Raw genomic sequence first — 7,668 nt, forward strand, 5'->3', positions numbered from 1 at the left:
AAAATGCAAGGTTCCCATGAAAAGAGTAGAGAGAAGAGTAGGATATCTGACCAACAGATAAGTTCATGTAAGAAGAATGCCAGCTACACCGGCAATGAGACATGTATAAGTTAAACTGTAGAGGCCTTAACAGTGATTCTACATTATAAGCCACGAGAAAGCTTTTAAATTTTATATATATATATATATATAAGGCCTTAAGAGTGACAATAGTTATTTGACCAGTAGCAATCTAATTTTTCACCTTAAAATGTACAATGACATGTCCATAGTGCAACCCAATCAAGCAAGTAACAACATCCATTATTGAACTACAAGTACACACACACAAGATTATTTTAATAATAGGAAAAGAAAAGTCTTAGTTACAGGGAAACAGATCTTAGTTAAAATGTACTATGACATGCTGGTAGGTGGACAACCCTGAAGTGCCATGCAAATCTAGTTGTAGTGTTTGGATGAACAGTTCACGGAACTCATCTTAATGTTAACAACATGTAAAGGTGATTTGTGTGACTAGAGATTGAAAATTTTAATGGCGTAAAATGCACCAACTTGGCATGCAAAGCCTTGATTACCATCAGCTATCAGTAAGCTGTAACAGACATTATAAAAGAACAGTAACTGTCAAAGTGGAAAGAGTGAGTTGAATACGACAAATTTGAGGTTTTGACGCAAATGAAAACAGCGGTCTGCTCCTTCAAATTTAGGGCCATATGTTCGATTGATCGAAGGAAAAAAAAAAATGCAAATCGAACAATATCTGCTAGTTACTAAATATTTTCATATTTACATGCAAGAAAAAAACATAAAAAATGCAAATGAACTTTAGGCCATTCTTGGAAGTTCTTATTTCCAAGATCAACATGCAACTGGTGCCAAATTGCAACTAAGATATGTTCAGGACTCTACATACATCACTTGCAATTTGGGATGGAAAATGTGAGAAAATGGAAGCACACTGAATGTTTGTTCCATTTGCCACTCTTGACACAAATAGCAACCATATAAGACATCAAAGTTATCATTTCAGTTGATAAGAGAGATATGACGGGAACTTTACGCTCCTGCAGAGATAATGTATTAGACGGAGCAGAAGTCCACTGATGATTATGTATCAGTGCTTGAGTTTTTTAATTTCAACAAAGTTTTTGTTACTTATCATAAAGAAAAGTCACTGATTTCAGACATAAATCCCAGATGGAAAGATCCTAATCATTCAATACTTGGCCCAAGAAATAGCTAATTAAGAAAAAGACAAATATGCAACAGCTAGGATCTTCCTGTGCATGGAGCATCCTAGGTCGATGCCCATCATATCAGCAGTTTGGATCACTCTTACAAACTAAACAACCAGACAATGTTGTACAAACACTCACCGTTGTATAATACCCTCATTTATGAAGTATGATCGGACTTTCCACATTTGCCATCACTTATATTTAATGCAATAACTTGTGTTAGAAAACAATCAAAACAATCTAGTTTGCCAGATCATGCTTTCATGTCTCAATGTCATTCAACAGTCTCTCTCATCCTTCCCATAATAAAGCAGTTACCACAAGCAGCATCTGAGAGCTGACTCTCAAAAATGTAGAAATATCCATGCAACATTTTTAAAACAGAAAATGGAAATGCCCTTTTTCAAGGAAGATTGTGGAAATGGAAATGGAAATGAATTTAGTTGATCAGTGAGGAAAAGGAGTTCAAGGTCCAAAAAATTATATTTGTGCATCAAAGTAGCACTAAAGGAAGATCTTAGCGAAACACAAAATTTCTGTCTAAAATATGTCGAAGTAACATTTCAGAACTAATAACAACTCAACAACAGACCAAACAAAATCATAATCTGACAAAATACTGGACATGAATCTATGAATTGCAGAGTAGTTCCAGTACATGCACTTCTGCCCAAACCAAAACAACTCAAAAAGAGTTAAAGAGATGTATTAAGAGAATGAACAAGTTGGTGGGATAGAAAAATAAGTTCACTCGGAATGGGGAAAAAAAGAGACTTAAAGATAAGCAGTGTGAAAGGCCATAAGGTGTGAAACAGGAGCCTTTCACTCTTCATCAAGTCCACAATCTTTTGAGTGAAACCTTGAACTGCCATCTACACCCAAATAAAAATAAAATTATTATTATTTTTTTTAAAAAAGAATGTTTGTGAATATATCAGATTCACCTACAACAAAACTAAAATATCCATGAAATTTTTTTAAAAAAGAAAAATAATACTGAATATACAATAAACAAACGGGTTTGCCACATTTTCAACACTCAAATATAACTCCAGAGCCTCTCTAGAATTCCACCACCTCCTGTTCCAAGAAAGCAAAGACCTTTGCTTTAGAAAAACTCCTATGCTACACATAAATACGAAATAAAAAAAGACAAGCAAAAGATACACAGAACCTGCATCAAGATGGTCATTGTAACACAGGAATTGAACAACAAGAATCCAGCCCTGTAGTGGTTGTCTGGATCTTCTTCCCTTCTCTGCCAATTCCTGAGTCATTTTTCCAACTTGATCGCCAGGCACGACTTAAAGTCAACATGTGAGAGAATACACCCTCACCTCTAAAGTCATTATTAACTGACATAAAAGAACAGTCTACCATGGTCACACGACGGATATTAGTTCCGCGCCTTACAATATCCATTTCTGTCAAATCATAAACAAGAGCACCCCAATCTCCATTTCCAATATTACCTCGAAATGTTACTAAAAGATAAACAAAAAATTAAAAATTAAAAAAAAAAAAAAAAAAAGAGTAAAACTTGATGAACTTTTATGCCCTTGAAAATATGTTCATTGACCCCACCAAAAACACAGATGGGTCAAGTCACCCAAGAGTCATTTTGACGAGTAAAAAACTCCAAACTCCACTTAAGACAAAGGCATCCACATCTAGGAAAGATTTCCCCAATTTGGCAGTCATCGTCACTAATTAAGATGGAGGATTTCAATTGATGGAATTTTATAAAAGTTAAATATTCCAGTGTCCATGTGGTAGGTAGGAATATGTGGTCCACCTACTCTTCTGCACACCCAAAAAATGCAAATCAGCTATACACAGCCCATGCACTAGGAGAGCATGCTCAAATACATGACTTGCATTTGGCATGGATTTTAGGAAAAAGAACTTACAAGGGATGTCACCCAAGCACAAAATCTCCACATCCATGGAGCCCTCTACATGCATCTAAATACCAATCCATGTCCAAGATATAAAGATCCAGGGATATGAAGTTTCCCTTTGAAATCCATGCATACAAACGTCCCTCTAGTCCATGTAAGTGTTGTTTTCTGTTGAACCAAACTTCTAATCTAAATTAGGCAGTGAAAAAGACTGAAATTGGATAAAATCAAACTGTGTAGGCAAACACCTGAATCTGATCCATGCAGTCTTGAGCTTTGCATTTATAAACAGCATGTAATCTGTTTCAAAGGCTACTTTATTAATCAGCTGGTACCACTTTCATTCTTTCTAGGCATGACACAAGATGGATTTCACACTATAGGATTGTCCAGCAGTTGCTTTGATCAATGGAATGTGAAGTAGGGACTGAAACTGCTAAAACTAGATGGACGAAATCAAAGCTTATTCATTGTTTGGGAGAGAATTAAACACATCAAAAGAAGCTGCTTCATTTTTTTCAATAGCTAGAAACTTTATGAAAATAGGCAAACAGAACTGCTGCATTTTCATGCCTTGCAAATGTACAATTGTCAATCATCCACATTTTATCCATTATCATTAGAGCAACCTGAATATTCGAAAGTCTCATCTCTAATTTGCATTTCATCGAACACCATCAAAGCAGTGTCTTGAAACTTTTAACGACTTCAATTTTGAAGAAAATAAAAAATAAAAATGGTTTTATGCCAATTTCAAATAAATATCGATTTCCAGAATGTAACCAAACCACTGTCACTGATAATCAGATTCTTCATGGGTTATCTACCAATTACAGAAAAATAAAGAAACCCATTGAATTATACAAAGGAAGGGTGATGTCAACCAAAGAAGTTGTAAATCTTCAAGAGCATAATAATTGTTCTAAGGAGGAAGAAGAAGAAGACAGAGAAGAGGAAGAGAAGAATACCGCTCCAGCTTGGCAGTGACCCACGTAGGTACATCCAAATCATGCTGCCCAAGACCAGAGTGTTGCTTCTTGCTACTACAGCCGGCATAGAAATCAGGCCCGTGACCGACGATTTGGAGATGAGTTGTGATGGATTTCACCTGCCGATTGACGAGATGCTCGACTGAGAAGATCATGGCCAGATTTGAGACGAGGGTTGAGAGAGAGAGAGAGAGAGAGAGAGAGAGAGAGCATATCTGCAAAATGACGGTTTCGAGGGTTTGCGGTCTCGTTTTGAGACGAAGTGTTTGGAAAAGAAAAGGATTTTGAGGTTTCCTGTTGGCACGAATTAGCTACTGACGAGTTCAGTAGCGGCTACTGAAATGATGTCAACCGGTTCTGTGGTTCCCACCGTGATGTATGTGTTGTATCCACACCGTCCATCCATTTGGAGAGATCATTTAGGGCCTGAGTCAAAGAATGAGGTAGACCCAAATCTCGAGTGGACCCCACCACAGAAAGCAGTGGGGACAGTGACTCCCACCGTTGAAACCTTACTAGGGCCGCTGTCATGTTTATTTGAGATCTAATATGATCACAAATTAACTAAGACATGGATGAGAGGAAAACACAAATACAAATATCAGCTTGATCAAAAACTTTTGCAGTCCACAAAAAATTTTTAATGGTAGGCATTCAGTCCCCACTTATTTTTCTGTGGAATCCACTTTAGCTTTGTCTCTAACTCATGCCCTAAAATGATCTACCCAAATGGATGGACAGTGTAGATACAACATGTACGGCAGGGCTCATGGAATGTGGTGACATCACTTGAGCAGCGTAACTCAGCGGTAACGGTGCCAGTGAATTCGCGAGATCTAGATTATCTAATTTAAGGCCCGTTTGTTGAACATGAAGTCGACTGAATCTGAAATCTGAAGATAAAAAACTTGTTTGATAATTATGGCTGAAGTCTAAATATTAAGTACTGTATTTGAAATAACCAGTTTGTTAACAGTGAAGTGTGAATTTACAGTGGGTATCATTATTCATAGGGCCTTAATTCCTCTTAGCGGGAAGATTGTCACCATGTGTCGTGTAGGCTTGAGCACCAGTAGCAACAAAACATTCAAATAAGACACACATAACTAGTGAGACAATGGCGAGATTTGCTACTGAAGTGACATCACCAAGTTCCGTAGGCCCACTATAATATATGTGAGCCCCACTATGATGTATGGGCTTTATCTACACCATTCATCTATTTGGAGATATAAATTTAGGGCATGGGTTAAAGATTGAGGCAAATCCAAATATATATTTGACCCCACCACAAAAAAAAAGTGGGGAGATTAATGCCTACAGTTGAAACCTTCCTAAGGCTCACCATGATTTTTATTTGAAATCCAACGTGTTTACAAGTTAACACTGACATGAAGGAAGGGAAAAAGAAAATATCAGCTTGATCAAAAACTTTTGTGGCGTATTTAAGTTTTTAATGGTGGGCATCACTCTCCCCACTGTTTTCTCTAGTAAGGTCCACTGGAAATTTGGATTTGACTCATTCTTTGGACATTTATCTAAAATTATCTTTTCAAATGGATGGATGGCGTGGTTATAAAACATACATCATGATAGGGCCCACATAACTTGGTGACGTCACTTCAGCAGCTAGTCTCGCTACTCAGCCTAGGACGCGGATTTCCTCCTTTCGCATGAAGTTCCTGCGCAAGGATTCTGGGTGGGGTCTATTGTGATGTTTGTGAGAAATCAAACCCGCCCACCTATTTTTCGACATCATTTTAAGACATGCTCCCAAAAATGAGGAGGATCCAAAACTCAAGGTGTCCATAGGAGATGAAACATTGGGGAAAGGAATGCCCATCGTTGAAACCTTCCTATGCTCTACCTTGCTGTTTATGTGCCATCTAAACCGTTTATAAGGTCGTTTTCACTCAGATAAAGTGAAAACACCTAAAAATTAGATTGTTACAAAACTTTTATGGCCATATAAATGTTTCAATGGTGGTCACTAAATCTCCACTGTTTCCTCTCGTGTGGCCCATTTGAGTTTTGGATCCTCCTCATTTTTGGTCTCACGTCATAAAATGAGCTTAAAAAACAGATAGAGAGGTTGGATTTCTCACAAACATTTAAGTTGGCCCCCATAGAATCCTTGCATAGAAACCTGTCATTATCCCACCCGCATTGGCGGGAACGAATTGGCTACTCCCCTGCCGCCAGCCAATGGTTGGTGGTCAGTGCTATGTGGGCCCCACCATGATGTATATGTTCATCCATGCCGTCCATCTATGTTTCTAGATTATTTTATGGTATGAGACCAAAAATGAGGTATATCCCAATCTCAAGTGGACCACATTACAGGAAAACAGTGTTGAATGAACGTTGACCATTCAAAACTTTTTGGGGCCATAAAAGTTTTGGATCAAGCTGATCTTTTTTTCTTTTTCTTTTTCTTTTTTTTTTTTTTCCATTCATTTGGGTCTATATGACCTAATCAACAGATTGGATGTTAAATAAACAGTACATTGGGCCTTAGGAGAATTTTAATGGTGGATATCCAATCACTATTGTTTTCCTGTGGTGTGGTCCACTGAGATTTATATTCTCCTCATTTTTGGTATCAAGCTCTAAAGTGATCTTTAAAAATGGATGAATGGAATAGATGAAACACATACATCATAGTGGGCTCAGAGAAGTACCCCATGTTAAATCTCTCTCACAAAGGACAATTTTGGATTAAAAAAATAATAATCACGATTCCCATTAAGCTAGACTCCCATCACGAAAAAATTTCAACATAATGGACTCCCATCACAGAAAATTTTCAACATAAAGTGCTTTCCTTCTTATGCGTTAACAAACACCACTGAACATGAAACATTTTTCAAATTCCGCGTTGAGTACAAAAATTCAGCGTTAACAAACAAGCCCTAAGTCATTTCTAACTTCATTGGGACATTTGAGAATGAGTCTCATGGTATTTCAACTGCTGGATTTGAGTTAGGGGTCTAATAAACATACATTTCTTTAAGTTTTGGTGAAGTCTAAATTAACCTAAAAGTTTAGCCCAATTTGAAAATCTGCTCCAATCATTTTATTCTATTTGTCAAGAGCTTTGATTTGATGGCTCACTCGGGATTGATTTTCATATGAGAAAGATATTAGGCGAATAAGATTAATCAACAATATGATGGGCCATATCTTGCGATCCAACGTCAAATTTGAGTGAAATTTAATTTAAATATTTCAACTCATTTATTCTTCAATAGGGACCAATCACATTGTCCTAAAATTCATTTATATCTAGACAAATTGATCATACCCATTTAAAAAATGTTTCGTTTCATGTTAGATTGGATTGAATTTAGTTCTGTCCTAATTAGTAGAGTCCGGATCCTCTATTATATGGTAAACAGGGATTCCCTAATTGCCTAATCCTCATTGGTCCACGTCACCACTCACTTAAAAATTAAAAAAAAAAAAAACACTAAAAGAAAACTTCGGACTCCAAGCCATTATAAAAAAATTAAAAAATAAAAAATAAAAAACAAAGGA

At 36.8% G+C, this 7,668-nt stretch overlaps 1 long non-coding RNA gene across 1 annotated transcript; it reads right to left on the reverse strand.

The window, feature by feature from the left end:
• Nucleotides 1-2,228: 2,228 nt before the first annotated feature.
• On the reverse strand, nt 2,229-4,420 carry LOC131230291 (uncharacterized). Its single transcript, XR_009163973.1, has 3 exons — nt 4,111-4,420; nt 2,579-2,665; nt 2,229-2,321 (listed from the first exon to the last, which is right to left on the reverse strand). It is a non-coding gene; the product is annotated as an uncharacterized LOC131230291 (long non-coding RNA).
• Nucleotides 4,421-7,668: the final 3,248 nt, after the last annotated feature.

This window comes from Magnolia sinica, chromosome 2 (assembly GCF_029962835.1).
Source record: "Magnolia sinica isolate HGM2019 chromosome 2, MsV1, whole genome shotgun sequence".
In the NCBI taxonomy this organism is placed as follows: Eukaryota; Viridiplantae; Streptophyta; class Magnoliopsida; order Magnoliales; family Magnoliaceae; genus Magnolia; species Magnolia sinica.